The sequence below is a fragment of the Rhopalosiphum padi genome, chromosome 2 (genome assembly GCF_020882245.1).
Source record: "Rhopalosiphum padi isolate XX-2018 chromosome 2, ASM2088224v1, whole genome shotgun sequence".
Lineage (NCBI taxonomy): Eukaryota > Metazoa > Arthropoda > Insecta > Hemiptera > Aphididae > Rhopalosiphum > Rhopalosiphum padi.
In genome coordinates, this window is record NC_083598.1 from 1,708,802 (window position 1) to 1,733,250 (window position 24,449).

Genomic DNA, 24,449 nt, shown 5'->3' on the forward strand with positions numbered 1-24,449 from the left:
AAAATTATACTTTTCATAATAATATGGGTAATTTTTGTTCAACGAATCACCCGGTATGCATAATACTTATTATATATACCTACCTACTTCACATACGTTGGTGTATGGAATATGGATTTAGTATTTTCCACATTCAGATTCGGATGATGGCGCCCACGTGAAAGAATATTATACTAGAACACCGCGCATTACTAATTTAATATTATGTATTTCTGCGTTCTATTTAGCCAGTAGTCGAGTATTATACAATGACGGGTTGTCGGGCTGTGTAAAGTCTCCTTCTGCTGCATTTTCAATATAACGACTGTCCGATGTCTACAAGACGAAACGCATAATTTTACCGGCAAAATGCAAAAAGGGCCATGTGACAATTTTATTACTTTTCAGGAGAGCTGAATTATATATTATTTGATATACTCATTCAGAAAATATGTTTAAAAAAACCAAAAGGAAAGGAGCAATATATTTTCAACCATGTCAAGTGTATCAAAAATAAAAATAATTCGATAAGTAGTAATAGTAAGAGTCGAGCGCTATATAATTGTGTTAGTCGGTTAGCCCACACAAATTTTTAATCACTTGACCCCTCCCACCCAAAAGAATTGTCACAGCCCCACAATATTTGTTATTTTTGTTAGAAATTTTGATTGTCCAAAAAAATAAATATAAATTATCTTATACTCTCATATTCTCATTAAATAGTTAGAAATACACTTACACTTTATTTTTATTTTGTCCCGTCCATATCGCGTACCTTTTTTGCCTTTTATTTTCAGAAAAATATCATATAGTAAGTGCTATGTGATTTAAGAGCATTGTTATTTCGATTACCATATACTTACTGTAAAATCTAGCATGTACAAAAAAAGTTTTAAAACAAATTGAATTTTACTACTATACCTGACAACTGTGTTTTTCAACCTGGGGTCACCAACTAATAATTATTGTTTAGCGTCATCAACATAATACGGTTTAACTATTATTTAAAAACAAAATAATAAAAATCTCATAATAACAAATCAATATATCATGCTAATCCTACATCATATCTAAATATACAAAATCATTTCAGATCATCAACAACAACAAAGTCATTAAGAATCTTAATTTAAGAATGATTATTAATAATTGAAAAATTGTTATACATACACTTATGGTAAAACAAATAAATGGTTTTTGACAGTTAATAAACCTGCAATATCTGTCCTTTAAATAAAATCTCAAAATAACAGTTTTAGAAGAAAAGCAAAATATGTAGCTACATAATATAAGATCGATGTTTATTGCTTAATATTATTATGGAATTTTATTTTTTTCAATAAACACTATTTTGCAAAAAATAAGTTTATTTTTCAACATGTAAAAAAAATGGTGTAAATCTATTATTTTGTTTATAAGATATACCTAATAATTATGATTACTTATAAAGCATTTATTTAGGGGATTTATATTTTCGGGTTGCATATTTATTTATGCCAGTGATCAACGTCTATAATTAATTTTTAATGGTAATTTATACGTGTTTATAAATTATATACGATTTAGGGGTTGCTTAAAAATTGAATATTCATTTAAGGGATCGCAACAGTAAAAAGGTTGAGTAGTATTGCAGCACTATACGACTGCCGTTTGTACAAATATAAATGTATTATAGATAGCATCGGGTACCTATAAATACACACACTGCCGAATTAAGTCGAATAATTAAGCATTATATATTTATACATTATAGTGCATAACACATATATCCATTATTTTAGTCCATGAAGTAATGGTTGTATCTATCTCAAAAAAATAAAATATTATTAAAAGCCTACATAATCCAGTATAGTCCAATACCCACATAATAAGTAGGTACTTAACGATAGGTATTTAAAAAAATTAAATTTGTCGTTCTTTTAGTGTATCTGGGCAGAACCGTTGTCGGCCAAAACGAATCATTCCCTTTTTGGCTGTTCTGTAATATATATACATATTTATACTATTCTGATCACCAACGTAAAATTACACTATTATAAAAAAATATATGACATTAAATTTAAATAAATATTAAATCAGTATGCTTGTTATAATATAAGTGTCTACAGTTGTTAAAATAAACACCAGTGAATTATTAACATACGAGTACCTGCGGTCCTACGCGGTTACACTGCGGTATACACACGCACACTGCACACGACTCTGCAGTATACATATACCTAAATTACAACATCAAAAAATAACTTAAAATCCTCCGGTCCTCATATGGTATACCAAATACAGGTATAATACATTAGAAAGATGATTTTATAGCAAACGGCCAATTTATAAATCTAAAACGGGTGACATCATTTTAACGATAAATTAATAATAACATTTTATATTGGTCACCAAAGCGCACTGACCAAAACTGGCTATTACAGAATGGCCAAAAAGTTATTCCGGCCGAAAAGAGCACCGCTCGTTTATTTGTAAAATAGAAAATAATAAAATATTTTCATTTAAACTAATAGGTATAAATTGGTCTGTAAAAAAAAAATGAAATAATTCACGTAAAGTACTAAAACGTGTACGTGAAAAATTATGAAAAATTGTGATTTTAATCAAGCGTTTTTATACAATAATTGTTAGTCTTATCATCGATGTTACCAATTATTTAATATAATCTAAATTGTATAATATATAACTTATATGAACTATATATCATAAGTAATAATAGTATATCTAATAAGTTATTTAGTTACAATAATGTAATACAATTTCAGTATATTGTACACAGACAGTAAAAAGTTTACCTTATTTGTTTGGCCTCTAAGAAACTTATATTTTAACATGCCCATTAAAAGAAGAAAGCAAGTCATCTAAATATGGATTTAAAAAATGTAGACCCTGAAGTAAGTGCAACAATTATTAATTTATTGTTATAAATAAAAATTATATACAATTATTATACATACTAATTATCTGCGTGATTTCGAGTTGTTACTATTTTTAGAATTATAGGAAACACAACTTGACTGAAATTTTATAATGGCATGATAAAAAATGTGTTTAAATTCCACTTAATTTCTAAAAATTCATGGAACAAATAGCTGATGTGAAAATTGTATCTATATAATCGTAGTCGAGCCAATTGAAGTGATAATTTATCATATCGTTATGCTTGATATAAGTATTATTATATTAGTTTCCCATTATTATCTAAATAACCAATAATTATAAAAAAAAATCGGTGGGGGAACGGCACGCTTTTTGACTACTGTTCCTACTGCAGTATTGTAATGCTTCGTATTTCGTTATTTATGAGACGTAACAACGATTAAATTAAATTAACGTATTAAATATAAACTTTTTTTCGTCAACTACCATGTTTTCCCATTATTCTGTCGTGTTAGTTCTATGAAAACGTACGACTACCCGTTTTCACGGTATATTGTCTGCATATTATTGTATCATATCGTACTATAGTACTATATATACACAAGAACGTAATTTGGATTTTCTTATACAAATATGATATTATGCCATACAGACATACAGTACCTATAGTATACTTTAATACTTATTAAACGTTTTAACGGGACGGGATTAAAATCGGAATAATTTTTTTTTTTCATTTCATTGGAAGAATAAAAGTTTGTTTCACCACCAAAAATTCAATAATTTAAAAAAATATATTTGGGTGTAATTAAAAATTTCAAAAATCAAATTATAATTTCTACACTACCGCATATTTTATGTTTGTTCAAAAGGATTGTACCGCACGAAATGCTGAATTATTATAATATACTTATGTATACAATACAATTAGGTAATTAATTAATTAATATATATTATTGTTGGACCGTAAATGAAAATCGGACAAAAAATGCGTAAAACTCGTTTCGGTTTTGTTTTATTATTTCTAAGGTCAAATATTATAGTTGTTTTATCTCCGTTCACTGCACTCCTTTTTCCTCTCGCTGCTGTCTTTTCCTCTTCGCCCATCGGCGAGCGTAGGACGCGGTGCTTTTAACCTAATGTCTCGCCGCGGGTAGTCTGCAGGGCATAGCTTTTAATAACTTTGGTGAATTATAAAATGGCCCCAATTGTTTTTGCAATTTTTTTTATATATATGTTATATATGTTTAAAGTACAGAGTAATGTTATAGAACATGTTAATTTCGTGTGCTATTATCGGTATAATCGGGTATCGTGACTCGCAGCATGATACTGCAGCCGACATTTGTATTTTGCAGTGTTTTATAATTTTATACACGGATGTAAAACGTTATTACCTACAGAATAATAATAATTATTACGATAAAATAGTAAATACCTATAATTGTTCAATGTTCACCGTGTAGCCACCGTTTAGTGATTGATGTGATATGTGCGTTAAAGTGTCCATTTTTGGATAAATGTAGGTGTATACATAGACATTTAAAATTAAAATACAGTTAAAATTTAAAATTTTATTTTGTGTTGATTGCTCTCAGAATATACTCAAAATGTTCAACTCAAGAAGTTTGAATTGGCTAGTTAGAAGGCTACACTCATATTGATTTTAAAATTCGTACATAATAAAATAAATATAACCTTTTGAAATATTCAAATAAAAACAGTAAAATTTAAAATACTTATGCAAATTCAATAAATATTAATCATAAATTCAAAATGTATGTCTCATAATAATAAATGTAATTTATTATAATATACTATAAGTTATAAATCAGTATTGATTTTGACGATATGGTTGACTGTGATATGAACAGATAATAATAATAATAATATATATATATTATATATATTTGCAAACAAATGACATATGAAAAAAAGAAAAGTTTCGTTAAACAATACATGAAATAAGTTTGTTTGCTCACCTCCTATAAGCACAGCTTGTGGTGAAGCCTGTGAAGGTGAGAGGCTCTTAAATTAGTCGATAAGAAGATAACAATTGTTTAAGTTGATTAATATATATGTTTGCAAAATATTTTATATACTTAACATAATACAAAAGACGAATTTTGATAAATAATTCACATACTGTCGTTTAATGTGTTATGTAATAGCTTGAATAGCTTAAAAATAAACTATTACATTAGTAAATAATTATCAATGCAAAATATTTTACTATGCACCAATTATAATAACCTTAAAATTAATAATTTTGTTTATTTTGAAATATTATAGATAAAGTATATACACATTGGTACTAAAGTTATCACCTATGCGGCTGCCGGCTTAAAAATCAATATAATAGTAGTAGTAAACCTAATATTATATTATATTATATCAAAACAGACAAACCATCATTTTCATAAAAGCGACATCACATGATTACTTAAAATATGTTATAATACATATTTATTATATTAATACTTATGCTACTATTTTAGAATAAATTATAGGATTAATGTTAAAAAAGTTTGTACATAATTTTCTACTTAATGATTTATAAGTTATATCATTATTAGGTACTATAGATATTGTTTATATATTTAAATTATATATTAAACTTTTTTATTTTACAACTCACTAAATTTTAATTAGTTATTAGTATAATTAATATATTTAACCTATAGTCTGTACATAACTCTCTATTTCCAACTCCAGTTCACCTTAGCTTACAGCAGCGTTTCTCAAAGTGTGGGTCGTCAGTCAATTTTTAGTGAGTCGCGAATAATTTTTTGAATTATGATGTCAATGCTGTTATTAACCATAACAGAAAACAAGCACACATTTCGCATATACCTCATTATTAAAAGTACATTTATAAAAATAAATTGATTATAAACCTATAAAATACTAAATATATATTACAAATTTATACATATTTATATAATACAAATTTTGTTTTGTATAACTATTTTTTGAAAAGTGAAATCATGTGGGTCGCGAAAGATTTTTCGGGGTATAAATTTGGGCCGCGGCCCGCGGTACTAAAAATATTGAGAACCACTGGCTTGCAGGAATTAAATTAATTAATTATGCCAAATTGTTAATTTTTCTCAACAAACTACATGTAACGGATATAACTAATAATAATAATAATAATAATAATAATAAAATTTAATTTTTTTTTATTTAGCGTTATACATACACTGCGAGTTAGTTTATAAGTAAGTATATACCTACGGCCATTAAGTCTGTATGGGTGCACAAATATATCGAGCTGATAGCTCTGAAACTTTTTTTGTACTTCTTGAGGAATGTTATTTGGAGTTACAAACTTTTGTTTTTAAAATGAGTAAAATATGAAATTATCATTTAAAAAAATAGAAATTTGTACAAACACAGGAATATAAATACCTACTCCTTAAATAGTACGAAAAATTCCAAGGATTTGAAAATTTAGTTTTAAAGTATTTACTATTTAACAATTTAAATTAATAATTAAAAATTAAAAATTTAATAAATTCATTATCAAAGGAAAAAATGAGGGGATCACCCTATATATATTACAGTTACAAACTTTAACTTAGGTACCAGCACTACCAGAAAATAGCACTATAATGCAGTACTTTTACACTGTTAGTTGAAGTAATTATAGTTTTTTTAAGACGTGTGCGATATCATGATGATCACGTTTAATAACGTGTATATTATATTGGTATTTACAAAGAGAGATAAGTTCCCTGCGACCAGATTGTATCAATTTTCAATGTCCAAACACTATCGTTAGAGGCGTTAGAGCGACCAATAATGTTCGCGCGACCTCCGCGATGAGACTTTCATTGTCGCAATATTTCAATATGAACATAAGAACATAATAATATCCCTCGTTTCACGATATTGGTCATAGCATTGATATGATATTTATTTATTTTTTGTTTCGGGTCCAATATAATTTGGTTTTTCGAAAGCCACGAACCGAACGTGCCCATTATTAAACGTTCGCGGGTTACGTATACTTATGCGTTTCTCTTGAACGTGATCGCGCGCGATCCACTCACTATATTATACGCTGCCTTCCCCACTTTAAGTCGATTTTGTCATTGTTCGATTATGGTTTTTCAACTTTTACAATTCTTAAAAATATAGTAGCCAAAAAAAAATACAGTCTAGTATAATTTATGTTGCATATAAATGAAAACAAATTGAATATAATATAATTTTGGAAGGATTTTTTTTTAATCCAAATTTCAGGAATTAGCATACTATAGTTGGATATTATTAATAATATATACATAAATATTTTAAGTAGTGATTTTGTAATAAATACGCATGTTATATATTACCTAGTTGATTAAATTAAATTTATTTTGCTTTGTTGCTGCTATTTTCTATTGTACCTATGACCTAACTAAAAAGAGAAAAAAATGAAAATGAAATCTAAAAAATATGAATATGTATAGATTAATTATTTATTCATTTACTTTTTTTTTTTTTTTAATAACTCAGGTTAAACATTTATTGATTGAGATATTATTTAAGTGCATTATTAACGCTGCTCTTCATAATCAGAGATATGAATAACTTCAAAATAATCGGAGAATCGTGAAATAAGAAATGATGACGTACGATGCCGTAATTCTCATTATATTACATTATTTTACTATACAAAACAGCGGTACTCTGAACTGTTAAAACATTAGGTGTATCATATTATATATTATCATACAGTACTTCCTATGATTTGTAATGTAAATATATCATTATAATCTAACCTGACATTCGAACCAGACTTTTCCTATGTAATTATACATATTTCAGCCCGTAAACGGAACACGAATAAACGTTATAAACCACAGCAAAGCTTTTTATAATGTATATAAAAAGGTTTTAAATCATATTTATAGCCAATATTGCTAATAATACCAGGTGGATATTATTTTTTTAGTTATAATATTAGTATTCTGTATTAACGTATATCACGTCTATAAATATTTAAATAGTAAATAGTAAATAAAAGTATCCAAACGAAATAGTATTACATTATTAATTGACAAAAATTTAAAAAAATTCACATCTGTGTAGCCTAAATAATAATGTTATGTAATTGGCAAAAATTAAAAAATTTTCGATCGAACTCGAATAAATTTTTTTTTACAGCAACAATACATAAAATATATTTTCTATGTTTTGAAGATTTTAGAAAACTTTCCGGAGTATCGTCGAATAAATTTACTTCAAAAAATAAGTAATCATCAACCTATATTTCTTATATTATATTATAAATTTAGAGTTACCGGTAATATTAAACATTTATGGTGGCCCTAAATGAGAAACAACGAGACACAATTCTAGAGAATCATTTAATATTTTTACAATATGAATTCAATATATTTTCGATTCACTGTGAATGAATGATTAACATAATTTAAAAAAAAGGTTTTAAACGACGTTATATAATATTATTTTAACATTATAAATATATTATTAAGAACATGAGTTTGTGATGATAAAAAATTACAACACATACAATTTATGCAATTATAATATATAAATATAAATTGTATTATATATTTTAAATAATCGTATATTGATGCATAAATGCATAATAATATGTTCTTTATTTCACATTCAAAACTTTTGTTTATATATTTACGTATAACTGGTAATAGATTCATGTTGTTTAGTTGTAGAAAATTAATTTAAATAATATCTAAGTTATTTTATTATAAGTTACAACACACAAAAAAATCATCATATTACATCAAATATTGGTACTTGTGTGAAACATATATGTCTACATTTTACTGTTATAAAGTCTATTTATTTTTATCATTAAAATTGGATGAGTTAACAATCTTAATTAAAAATCGTATCTACTATTCTATGACCTCGACATTTCACACTGTCTGAACAAGTATTTATTACATACTATGTAGACGTAATATTTCATTACAATAGTAGGTACTTGAATTCTTGGTTCGAAAAACTTTCAATGAGCTAATCAAAATAGTTTACTAAAACAATATTAAATTAATATTTTAGAAATTAATCAAATATTATGTAGTTTACGCGATATTACTTAATATATTACATTAATGATAGACATCAGACCGTTTTGTATGTGAGTGTGACGACCATGAAAATGATTTGATTATATTGGTAAGCACCTCCTGTAGGTATTAATTATTATATTGACATAAAATAAATAAATTAACATTTGACTAAGGATTCAACAACGTAGACGTCAGTCTTTGACTGATAAAAAACAGTCCCTCATTCAGTGTACCTATATTATTGGGTATTTTGTAAATATGTATACAGGATGATTCAACAAACACGATCAACCCCATTTTTTCTTTTATGATGAATATATTAAAATTTTGATTACTTTAATATTTAAATAAGTATACTTAAATAGTTAAATATCATGTATTATCAAACTTTAGAATTTTTTTTTATTACTTTAAGATTGTTCTATGGCTATAGAAACTTGTGTTTTTCAAACAAGAACATGCCTCATTTTAACTGTGAGTCGATAAGTTTTTGAAAATGTTTATGTATCAAAATTAAAATTTGAACGAGTAATTTTCAATTATTATTAAAATGTTTATACTAAATACGATAATAGTTCTTAAAAATGATTTTACAAAATTATTAAATTGACATAATACTGAACCTTATATTTATTATACTTGGATAATTTTTATAAATTGTAAACTTTAATTAATATTAATATTATTTACTAACATTTTTAAACTATTAGAGCCCTCATATTTCCCAAACTTATTATCCTTAGTATGCAAAGTTAAATAATTCATAAACTACCTGTTCGAATTTTGATTTTAATACATCAATATTCACATTATTACATTTTTAGAAAAATTATTTGCTAATTAATTTACCTTAGAAAAGGAAAGTTTTTGTATAAAAAAAAATATTTGTATTTTTACAGGACACTCCTTAAGTAGTACAATTAATAATCTCAAGAATTTTAAAATATGGTTAATCTATTTGAAAATTCTAAAATTATTATATTGAATAACTGCATTATTGAAGATAAAAAGGGGCAAGCATGCTTAGTGAATCATTCTGTATAATAAATACTTCTCGAAAAAAAAAGTTATTAAATAACATTTTAAGGTTTAAAATATTGTATTTCTTTTACGGAATATAAAACGAGATACATAATATTTATATGAATATATTATGAATATAATGTATATTATAATGTACATATAATATGTTATAGCATCCATTAATGCCATCAGTATCACCGTTCGCTATACTTCAAAACGATATTATTAAAAGGTTATATATATATTCATATATAATATGTCGAAACTAAAAACCGCAATTCGTCCCTTTTGGTCTATTTATTCCGGAATAAAATAATACTTAATGTAATAGATTTTATAACATTAAATATGATGTTATAATATAAACGATAATAATTACTATCAAAAAAATGTTTATATATAAAATAAATAATAATAGTGAGTTTACTGTACAGATAATTTATCAATTTAAATTTGATTTTTTTTTTTCGTTTTTAACTCGTACATTGATAACACAGCCCCATTTACACAGCCATTTCACAGCCAACATTTTCCAATACTTTCAAAAATTTAACGAATTCTTAACATACTATATGTTATACAGCGTTTTTATATCCCGTAAATGTTTGATTTGCACGACTCGTACAAACCTAATGAAAAACCGAAAGTTATTGTCATGTATTGAATAAATTATGATTTATTATTGCGGCTCACGTCGATAAAAAATATTCAATTGTTGGTGAATTAATTTTTGTTTCCAAAATTATTTTCGTTACCGTGATGGTTATAGTTAGTAACATTTAACTATTTATTGTAATAATCATATCACATATGTAATATGATTAGAATGAATATTGCCCAACGCAAATGGACCAATCCCACATATCTTACTCTCACCCCTAATCATATTTTTTTTTATATTCTACTTTCTATTACATAAAATAGCAATTTATTATATTCATTAGGTTTTTTCTCATCTAAACCATAAAAAAAGTTGTATATACCTACTCCATAATTCTACCCATACACGATTATTTATGAATAACGTATCAATTTAAAAGAATAAATTATAAATTATTATACCTATTTATTTCAATTATTAATATTTAATAGTTAAAATGTGTTAAATGGATATAGTATATATTATTAAGTTCTGTAATGTTGGCAGTTATGAGCACTGAGTCGATTCACTTATTACTTATTTTACTTTTTTATTTATCTATATAGATTGTTTTACTTTGCTCAACATTTAGTAAGTACAATGGCTTACTTAGATTTAAATTGTACATACATTTTTATTTATATTTTGATATGTTTAAAATTAATAATATTTCCCCAAAACGGCCAAAACATATGCGTTTCAGCATTTTTAATAAAATAATAAAAAATAATTATAGCTTATTTATAAATTACAAATTGAATAAAAAAAAATATACGGTGTTTTAAAATCATTTTTTTCATTTTTAAGGTCATTTTTGTGGTAAAATGCATTTTTTAAGGGCATTTTTGGTTATTTATTTGAGCATACCTATTTGTATGGTTTTAAGTGCATTTAAATCCGGGCCCTAGTTATTAATATGACACTGCTTTGAAATCTGGAAGTTAGAGTAATATTAATATATATAATATATATATGCTACATAAACCAATTATAACCTGATATATTTGGTATCCTTTTTACATGCATAGGATTCTGTTACGGTTTTTTTTTATAAATTTACATAAAATTGTCAGCTGTTTTTTTATCTATACATCGCTGAAATTTTAAAAGGTTTGGAAAAATATGAGACGAACAAACATTTACTATTAATACGATTATATACATAATTGTCGGCAAGCTCGATACTTAACTTTGACATTTTTCAATAACACCCGTGGTTAAACTAAAATTACGATTTATTATTTACACGTAATATTATAAAAGCGAATAATACAGACGACACCAACATTAATTTACTTATATAAATTATATATAAGTAGGGTACTTTGTTATAGTAATAAAATATAATTGTAATTGATCAATTTATATATAGGGGAACCTGCAGTATTTTGTTGTACCTATATTTTACATTTTAGACATAAATAAGGCGTAAATTTAAATATTCTAAAAATAAGACAAATTTATTTAAAAAAATACGGCTATTAATGTACTACTAAAAATATAAATATAAATTATATTATATACAACTTTAAAAATACCATAAAAAAAACCCTTAATTTTTTTTGACATTATGTTAAATATAAAAAGAAGAGCAAGTGAGTATCGTTCTGTTGCACATTAGGTTTGAGTCTTGAGTGAATCACTGTAATGGATGTATTAAATTTGAATTCAATTGCTATATAGGTATCATTATTCATTGGATACGAAAAACGATTTTGAACGGAGACAGACTGTCAGCTTATATCAGTACCTAAATATTTCATGATATGTTTTTTAATGTTGCTATTAAAATAGATTATTTTACTATTAGTTAAACAGTAGACTGACCTAATTTTTCCCAAAAACAATGCATTTATGAACATTATTATTATTATTATTATTATTTTATTATTACTATAATTTATATTTAAACCATATTATTATACCTATACCTATCTGTTATTAACTTTTGAGTCAACGCCGAATTACTGCACTTACCGTGTGAATAATAACATCAAATTCACGATAACGTTAAAGTTTTAATTCCTATAAAGAATGTTTTTTAATTATAACAAAATAACCAATATTGTTATTCTTTATTGAAATATCTAATTTAGTCTAATCAATTTTAACTTTAAATGTCTATGAAAAAAAATTGAGCATAAATATTTTTTAGATTTTTTGATTTAAGTATGAACTACATACGAGCAAATTGTATTACTTTTTAAAACTAAGTTCTAAAAATTAAATATTTTATTAATTATTAGCTACAAAATAATTTGAAAATTTTTGTAATTTTGACGAATTTTATCAAAATACGAACTTCAAATACTTATACAAAAATTTGTCTAAAGTACCTATGTATCAATGTATCTTTAATATTTTTAAATAAACATTTTAAATACTTATATATATATAAACTTTAATTAATTGTCAAACTTTTTGACCTAGTGAAAATATCGAAATTAAGGTATAAAAAAAAAACTAAAAATAGGTGAACGAACATTTCTATATATAGCTCAAAAAAAGTCAAAATATTAAAAAAAAAAAATGTTCCACGTATAGGAAATGCTAAAATACACATATCATTGTTAATTCAATACATTTATTGCTCTACTCAGAATCTAAAATGATTAAACAAAAATGTTAAAAATCTATTAATATCATTTTTTAATATACGTAATTAAATTTGGCGTCATCACGATTGATGCTAGTTGAAAAAATGATCTCTCTATATAATATACTCGTATATTATATGTATATACTTGCATGAATGTGACAATATTTTTTTAGTAAGACAGTTTTGCAGCCATCGTCACCGCTTTTTTCTGGCATACATATTATACGTAGGTAAAAACATTTGTAATAAAAATAAAATTACAAAACAAAATAAAATAAATAACACTTACTAATTTAATTTTTTTTTTATTTTAGTCATGTAACTTTTTATTGTAAATTGTTATCAAATTTTATCCCAATCTTATATAATATACAAATGACGTACTTAAAGTTTAAAAATGCTCTAAAAATTCTAAAAAAATAATTTAAGAATTTAATATTCAAAGTAACATTTTTATTTTTAAGTTTTTTGATGTATGAACCGAATTGTGTATTTGAAAACTAATGTTTTGGACATTATAAAAAAAACTCTAATTTGCATTTAAATCAAGTTAGAATATTATTATTTTTTTAAATATGTAATAGCGCTGTTTATTTGCTATTTAGACTTCAAAGATTTACATCTTACTCATGATAATTTGTTATTATAAATTTATACAACCGTCGTTTAACACCTACATACTTTTGTAAGTATATAATTATTACCTATTCAATTCGTAAAATACGAATATTGTTGATAACTACATATATACAATTTAAACCTCGTCAATCAACTATATGAGAATAATGTAATATATTAATATTGCCATTTGTATAATATATATAATGATAATACGCGTATCCATTACATCGGTCGATTATAGAATAATGTTACACAACTATAAAGATGATCACGATATGGCCTCTCGGGCGTACATCATTTCAATGTAGTACACACACTTAGGTATGTGTATATATGTGTGTGTGTGTGTGTGTATTAATCTTCGTTATTATATTAGGTATATAGTGAAAGGAATAATTCTTGATTCTTCCCCATTTGAAAAAAAATCCTTTCGCCCGTCTCTTTATTACTACCAGTATATTTGTATATTATATTATATAGGTATACAGCAAATGAATAAATCGCACAAAATTATTACTACAAACATGATTATGTCATGTGATGTGTGTCAAAAGTTTATCGCATACTGAAATATAAAAAGTAGTACCACTAAAAAGTAGTATAGTTTTAATGGAGCCAGAAATCGGGAATTCAATTTGCAATAATACGTATTCTGATTAGGTGCTTTTCAAACTAAAATGTACGTTGCATTACGCCTTTTATTTGACAAAAACTTAAATAACTTGTAACGCTCATTCATTATACGATATTTGTTGAATGATACACTCTCTGTTTATTTATTGTCAATTATTATTGTGTAGGTATAGTGACTATAATGGCTGTCATCACAATCAATTACCACAATGGAATGTAGAATACATTATAATAACATTATATAATAATATTCACTATACATTTTTTCCGCATATCTGCTATTATACTATTTGTTGAAAGTATCAAATCGCAGGATGGAATAAATACGCAGAATACAAAATATGAAAATATATATATTATGAAAACTAAATCCCATTTATATTCAACTCGGAATCGTGATCCCCGCACAGACACGATATTCATCATAATCATTATGTTCTGCGAAGAGAATGAAATTGACAGAAGATTGCCTTGCAGGAGTGCGGGATATTTTCAAATATGAGAGATCAAAAAACCTGCATAGGTTTTACTATAGGATTTACCCAGACTTATCTTTTTTAAAAACGATATAATATATATTGAATCGTGTAATTATAATTTATAATTGTTATAGGTTAAATAGGTGGCATAAACATAGTAGTTGGGGTTAAGGACATAATATAGTCCCTCAAAACTAGTCCTTAACTCTAAAATTCTTACCTTAGTTATCTATTCAATCACATTGAACGATTTATTTTTATACTTTTTAGGTAGTTTTTCGTAAGAAAAAAAATTTTAATTTAATAACAATATACTATTAATAGGTATAAATTATATTATACAAAGTGATATTTCTTGTACCTTCAAGTTTTTAAGTAAAATTTATTTTTGACCTCGAGGTAATAAATACATTATTGTTTCCTCGTGACTTATAAAATGTATAAAACGACGTTCAATATAGGTACTATAATACAAAATTATTTGACTTAGATATTCTCATTTAAAGATGATAAAAACAGTTAGAATTGTAAAATGTTAAGCATCAAGGAACGCAATATGGGAACGATAGTGTTGTTTAGGACAATATATTGTCAGGAGACCGGGATGCACGATTCAAATACCTATGGAATCTCTAAGGTGTATTCAGTGGCATATTTAGGCCGGGACCCCCAACGTGCGTCCAAGCTGGGGGCCAAAGTACTTTTAACGGAACGTTGATGAAAAAAAACTAAAGATTTTTTTTTTTAATCAAATAATAAATCTTGAAAAGTTCATTTTTATAAATATATTACGCAATATTATTGTTTTATATTTATATATATACATATTTATTCGCTACTAGCATTAATATTTAATAATTTAATTTCCATGTTTAAGGAGACCTCCACCTATTATAATATTACAGGCCCTAGAGCTACCGAGTTTCAATAGTCCACGCCACTGCGGGGTGTACTGGTATATAGTGTAGTGCACATATTGTATAGTGCTAGATACAATGATACATAATATAACGTGAAGAATACCCCCGTAAAGATCCGATGGTAGTAGTACACAGCGATCGAGTGTATCCGAAGGTGAATTCACTGTATAATATTATGTAGGTATTTGTAATTAGGTTATATATCGGTATAGAGACACTCGCAATTACTTCGCGTTAAAACGACCGTTTATAATATAACAATAATAAGTTATGCGTTCGGTGCGATTTAACGTAGGTATCAAGTTCGCATCCTCGCCCTCGGCCTCGGCCTATATAGTAACACTATATACTTACACAGTTATATACACATACCTCATTATATATATATATATATATTATGCTATTATTCGCAATTATTAATGTATATATATATATATATATATATATATATATAGGTACATACCTACTGTATCGCGTATCTTAAATCTGTCGTGTGATTTTAATTTCAATAACATTTAGTTACGAATAATTTTTGTACATCATCTATAAATATACCTATAATCCGATCGATATGACTTTACATGTTACATGTTTACGTGTTATATTGATGTGATTTAAAAAAAAAAAAATGATTTCGTAAAAAAACGTAACGAAATGCCTCGTACTGCACGGTTAATTATATTATATTTCTGGGACGAATTTATTTGTCAATAAAATAATTTATGAGCCATGAGCCAAACAGTTATATAATATAGGTGCACACGCGTTATTAAATATAACTTAATACGTAAATTTAATCTAATACCGTTATTTAATTACAGTCCGAGATATTTTTCTCGTATTATCTACTTTTATGGTTCATACATAAATCAATTATCGACCATGTACCATATGTATAAGGCTATTTTTTTATTTAAATATCTCATAATATATAACTGTAGGTATACCTATAATTATTATTACTACTAAACATTTATAATGTTTATTATTATTTAGCACCCATTTATTACAGCACTAATTATTATTTACATCATTTACATTGAATATCTATCTATTAGCAAATTGAGTAAAACACATATTAAAATACATACGTATCCATATAGTAAAATATTACACTCCTGCGACCTGGTCAATATATTGTTCTCTCAAAACATTTTCTACGGTAAACACAAAAATTCTTATTGTTTGTGTTTACATAATCACCTATGAAAAACACGATACTGTACCATAAAAACGAATTTTTAAATAAATATATATTTTCTTAATATATATTTGTCGGGTTAAATTTCAAAACAGTAAAAAAAAAAAAAAAATTTACTTAGTACTAACTTGATAAAGTACCTATTGCTAAAAAATATTATGCATCATATACTATATAACATTGGCAGGTATACAATATGTACAATACGGTTAAAAAGTAAATGGTTAAATCTTATTCGACATATTCATTTCTGTTACCAATACATATAATGGCTAATGGCTAAATAGTGTTTGGTATATATGAATAATATTTTAATACATATTTTATACTATATACGAGTGTTTAATTATTTTGCCAACATAATCAAGGAAAAAAACGTAAAAATGAGTACATATGTTTTTAAATTATCGCAAGCATTTCATAATGTTGCAATTTTTCCTATAGTACCGTCATTAGATGCGCTTATATAATACATGTTTGGCGAAATTGATGTTGGACAACCGCAGTTGTAGCTTATAAGTGTATCCTTTAATTGATTATTGTTACGTACGTATATCTACATGTGTAGTAGTCACGAAGAGTTTATATTATTTCTATAGAGCGAAAGATGAGAAAGAGAGCAGCAATTTTTTTTTTTTTTTAATTCTTTTGTCTTGTAGTAATTACACTATTACAGTTAAATGCACAATAAGTGTGTACACTGTACAGTGTACCTATATAATATATATATATACGTATTATTTAATAATATTTTCGTTAAGCAATTTTTTTCAGAAAATATAATTATGTCAATTGTATTTAATGATGAGTTTATATACCTACCTATTATACATTTGTACGGATTAAATTACCTACACGGCGATTCACTAAACTACCTTACCCCCTTTTCTTCTTCAATAACGTAGTTATTCAAAATCTGATTTCTGGAATTTTTAAATATACTTGAAGACTATATTTTAAAATTCTTGAGATTTCTTAAGCTTCTTAAGAAATATCTTTTGAAAATACAACCTTCTGTTTTCAAATGAGAACCCGACTTTATTTAATTAATAATTTTTTTGAAAATATCGTATAAAAACCAAAATTTAAACAATAACTTTTTGACTTATTAAAATTTTCATACTAAAATATCGTCTTTAAATAGGGTTTTACAAAAATATAACGTAAATACGTATTATAGTATTAGATCTAATATTTATTATACTTAATTAGTAACTATATTATAATTATTATATTTTTGTTACAAATTAACGCTTCAATATTATTATAAAATTATATGTGGACATTCAAATGTGTTTTATTTTGCCTTTTTTTACACAATGATAAATGTAAAATATTTTGGTGGGTCACGAAGTGGAAAAATATTAATTACCGAGCCAGCTCAAACAAGAGTTTGGAAAACACTGATAATTTAGATAATAATAGTATCAATTATTATATATTTATTTATTTTTTAAATATTTTGTGCACGATTTACTGAGGATTGAAGGCTTATACAATTTAAAGTGTAATAGAATATTAAAATATTTATATTATTACTCTTATCTTTATTCTTTACAATAAGTAAGACGGTCGTTTGTGAATAAATCGATCTTATGGAAGATTTTAATTGTAAATAAAACGTATAATTTTTAATGCTTTAATAGGTATTTTATAGAATAATCTTTTAGGGTTAGACAGTCACATTTCGAAAAAAAAAATATATCAACAAAAATGTCTTGAAATCATATCTATTTTTGGTTAATTCATTTTTAAATTTCTATTATACTAGGCGTACCTACAATTTTTAGTTTTAAACTTTGGCATTAAAACTTGAAATTTAAATACAATGGTGTAGGTACTCGCGTAATTTATGGTCATATCACATTTATAATATATTAGTAGATAGTGTATCGTCACTGGTAAATCCTCTTTATTAGTACTTAACATTTAAAAACGCCCAACTCACACACCATATTATTATAATTATGGTAAATAGGTCTGTTTTGAATATAAATTGTATCCCGAATGCGATGATTTCCCATCCAAACTGTTGCACATCCTGCACGACACTGTTCTAGTAGCCCATATCGTCACTTGTTCAACTATCTCTTATTTTTGTATAATCGACGGAATGTTTTTTCTGAGAATATCGTCATTATTCGACGTATATATATATATATATATATATAATATATTTTGTATTAAATGTTTATTTAGTTCACACGTAATATCAGCATTCTAAAAACAATAATAAATTGTATATAACACCTATCTATGACGTGTTGATAAAAAAACGTCCATCAATTCGAATACATAGCAGTATTGGTGTAACTATGAAAATACTCGATACTACTGAAAATTCCTCTAATTGAATTTAGAAACCCTGACCTGGCTAGTTACTAGTTTTAAAGTATAAAAAAATTATGAACATTTTTCTTTTACTTACCATTATTTTATCGTTTGTAATCCAAATGGTCATGTAACAAGTAAAATAATAATTTAAAAATAAATTATATTATCATTATTATATTAATATTATTTTTGAATATTGCTTCATATAGGCATATATATGTGGCTTACAATTTATACTTTAAATCATCCATCCCAAACAACAGCATGTGTATCCTGTATACACATATGTATTCCAAATTATATTAAATTCGAGTGATAGGATTCGATACCTACTCCTGAATTTTGTTAGCTATCACAATTCCTATCATTTTCAAACAAAATAAAAAATACAATTTTTAAATTACTAAAATAGTTCAATATTTTTATAATTGTTCTAGGATAATATTATCGTACTAGTATGATGGCTTATAGAGTAATGGAGTATATCATTATAGTTGATAATTTTAACAATTGACAAGATGTATTACGTAGTAGTAACAGAAAATATGTGAAATTTACGCTAAATTCAGTAAATTGATATATTTATTAAATCATTTTGTATAATTTTACTTATATCAAACTTATTCCTGAGATTAGACATAACGACATTGCGACATCAATTAAAATTACTTTAATTTGTATTTTCATCATTAGTGATAACATTTATTTATAACTCTTAAGAACAAAATAACTATGATTTTTAAATGAACAATGAATAAGTAAATATATAAAATATATTAATTATAGGTAATACAAAATATTCAAGTGGTAATAATAAAATATCTTAGTAAATGTATAATGTCATTGCAGTATAATATTGTTCGCAGTATAGTTGTGTAATCCCATGGTTCACATGGTTTATGTACAGTGCGTATTTCGACCATGTTTGCAAGTATAATCATGTGTAAGAGGTTGTACACGATCCAATGTTCTCGTCTATCTCGATAGTAGGAATACTTAAAATCACAGTTATATGTTATATCTAACTACAACCCTCGTAGGAATGTATAGGATATCATTTTTAGCTGTGTGCCCATGTTTCCATCTATGGTGCACTATTATTCATATCCATCGATGTTTAATAACCGAAATCTTAACCGATGGTTTCACGTGTTAATAACTGAACGGTGAACAGCAACTATTGCGTTGATGATTTTGTATTTATTAATTGCAAGAAACAGATACTAAATCAATTTATCCGAGAAATAAAAACTAACGATATGGGTATGAAAAATATTCGAATGAAGTAAGGCAATAGTATTTCATATTATATGTAATATTGTGATTATTGTAACATTGACAATTGTAAAAACATTAAATAGGTACATAATATTATACATGTAGGTTAATCAGACAATTAATTAAACTAAAAAATGTAGAGAAAGTAGATACTTACTCATTTTCAAATCTCTTTTATTTATTTATATATTCCATATGTTAATTTTTATATCATAGAATACAAAAATAATTCTGAACGAACACAGTCTATCAGCTTGTATTTATAATTATAGATATTATAACCATAGTTAATATCTTTAGTACGGAGGTACACATTTTTTTTATAATTTTTCATCTTTTAAACGTTTCATACCAAGTATATCTTTATTCTTACTCTAAATTTTGTTTAGTCTTCAGCAAATAAACTGTTATTATATTCTAATGTTGTACTTATATTATATTATACTAACTATTACCTATAAATTGTAAAAAGCCTATTGGCATACATTTTAATAGAATAAATAAATAAATATTTTATGATATATTTATATTGCTACTATATTGATTTAACCATTGCTTAATGTTTGAATTTAGGGGGGGGGGTTGTGGGAAGACGGAATCCCTCTTCTTTAAAAAAAATATTTATGCATCGCCTTCTAATTTTTCTCAATTGAAGCACTGTATTTAATTGTAAAACTTCAGAATTTCCTCTTGTATATTTTTTATTTTCCTGATTATTTTATACTTTTTAATTTTGATTTTCTAAAAGTATCAATTAGATTTACTTTCTTATCAGAAAAATATTGAAGTTTTAGATTGAAGAATTTTTTCGCCAAATTAGAAAAAACGTCAGCTATGACTTATAAATGTATTTTAAATGCTAAATGGTTATTATTGTCTCCACCTTTTATTAAGCGGGTATCGTCCAATAAAAACATAGGTACAAATCTCTACGTTGTTAAAGTTTATAATTTTTAAGGGTGTAATAATTATATACTTTAAATTGATATGACGAAAATTGAGTTATGTTTGGCTACTAATACTATGTTATTACATTTTAACTAGACAACGTTGTGGATACTCAACCATTATAATATCAAGCAGCTGACTAATAGGCGTGTTTTTTAATTAATTTTATGAAAATAAATATTCAAGTAATTTTGTTTTAATCATGATTATAATATATTCCAATGACCACCATGTAAAAAGAATATTTCTTCTTATTTACTTTTCATTTATAATATCTATTTTAATGTGTAGACTAATATATTAAAGACAGTTAGTACATTTCATACATAATTTATGTTTTTAATCGTTAAAATTACTACGTAAAAGTACAATACCTAATATATAATTATAGGTATTCCAAATTGTAATATTTTATTGTAATTTTTATATAATCTGCAAAATATAAAATCTGAAATGAGCTTAAAAATGTCACATCATCAAATCTAATATTATAGTGTTTATACTGTTATTATTTTCATAAAGTAAATTCTGTGCAAATAAAAAAAAATATAGTGTACTATACTTGATATTTTATCTACTGCACGGAAGAAAATTGCATCATATATGTTTTTAAAATTATAATTAAAAATGTTTCAACTATATAAGTTGCAATGTTAATGTAATTATATTAATCATCGGTTGCTATAAGGGTAACCTTAAAAAAAATTGTATCCAGATATTGCGGACCACTTTTTTGGTTACGGTAACATAATTATATTATTCATTGGTTGCTAGGGGATACATAGGTATTGTAATGCAAAATTATAAAGTTATAATATTAATTTAATCTTAGTTGTTGCTCGGGTTGCCATAGCAAATTTACTTAATACATGGAAATAGGTCAGAAAAGTTGTATCTAGTCCAAACCATATAGATGTATGTTAAAAATATTATCTTATAGGATGGCTAAGGTTAGGTTAGATTTCTGAGCTAAGACCGTTTGTTAGCCTAAAATGGGGATGGAACTTTGTGAATCAGTGGCTCATCACAATGTATAATAATGCACCACGTTTAATACACGTCTCAATAATGCTTCACTCTCAAAATATTATGAGTATTTTTTTTTATTTGCAAACGTTATTTTATATTACCGTAATATTGTAGCGCCGAGTGTATATGTGCACCATAGACATGTATTATATAAAATAGCACCAGCGTGATTCTTTAATGCTTTCCCTTTATAATGTCAACGACACTTTTTTATCGTCACACAATGCACTATTATATTATTATACAGCAGAGTATTCGCTCACTAAACATCGGATTCCATTTAGGATGTTATTATACGTAATATTATGTACCTATACATAACGGATTCGCGGCATATATATTACCTTATTCATATACGCTCGCTAAATGTTTTTCGATTGCCAAATGTAATATAATATGCTCTCGATCTTAATCCATGTTAAACCACTGTTGTTTATCATTCAAGCATATACTAATTATTTGAAAAGCAATTAGTTTTATTTTTTACATAATTTTTACAAAACATAATTTTTTTTTTAATATATTTTGTTATCGTTTTTTTTTTATTAAATTTTTATATATACTGTAATTCTTCAAATATTATTATATGGCAGTGCCGTACCCAGGTACCCAGGATTTTTTTTCAGGGGAGGGGACTTAAACATTCATACTTTTCTCTATAGGAAAATAGGAAATAATTTAAAAACATACACATACACATACTATTTAAAATAAAAGATTTCGAGGTGGGCTTAAGCCCAAAAGCCTCCCCCCTAGAATACAACACTGTAGTATGGAATATGAATTAAACAGTGTATATGTTGTTATTCACTAAAGTAAAAACTTAAGAAATAATAACGATTAACGACAATAATTCGTTAAAAAAAAAAAGTTTTTCAAAAGTATTGTTTTTTAACGAATTTAAATTATATTTCCAAAAGCTGTAATAATTTTTGATTTAAGAGTGTTTTACGAATTAATCACCTGATCGTCTAGTATAAGCGCGTTGAATAGTAAAATATAATACAATATTACACTTATCGATTTGTATAATATTGAATGCCTAGACTTTTGTTTGTTCACGGCGGTTTTACTATTTTAATAATGGTAAAAATTAATAGCATTTATAATGTTTGTATTTGAATTTTTAATAATTGTAATCATTATTAATAAAACCTACTTAATACTTTCTCGCAATTAAGTAGTAAAATGTAATATTTTTTCATAATATAGTATTAACGAATATTGATTTATAAGAAATAATAAGCGGCATGCGATAAAACATAGTTTACATAGGCGCTTTGTTTACATGTAATATACTACGTACAATGCTTAAAGCGTAGGCACTTAAAATATTGAATAATATTATTTTTTAAATACCTATTATACTTTATGCATTATAATGATGCAATAATAGTCATGGTAATACCATGATGGTATTATTTGTACTTGGAAACTGGAACGTTTTCGCTTATCCGACGATTTTGAAGTTAGGATGTTTTACCATCATTTATCGGCAGTTTACCAATTGTGCTTGAAATAACTTTTATATTATATACCTGTTGCGTTCTATCCGTTTTAGGGTCGATAAACAAATTGCGCTCATAACATTTTACAAAAGGTACCTAAAGAAAACTTATTAGTTAGTTATAATTATATAATAAATTAACAGACTACCCGATTCTTTTTTCGAGTATTAATACATAATATAATACAAACATAAATAAATAAATATCTTTTTTTCTTAAAATTTAACAAGTTACGTGTGCATAATATGAATAACGTAACATAAAATTCCAGATATACTATATATGTTATAAAATAACCAGTCACATTAACCACTAATAAGTTGATCG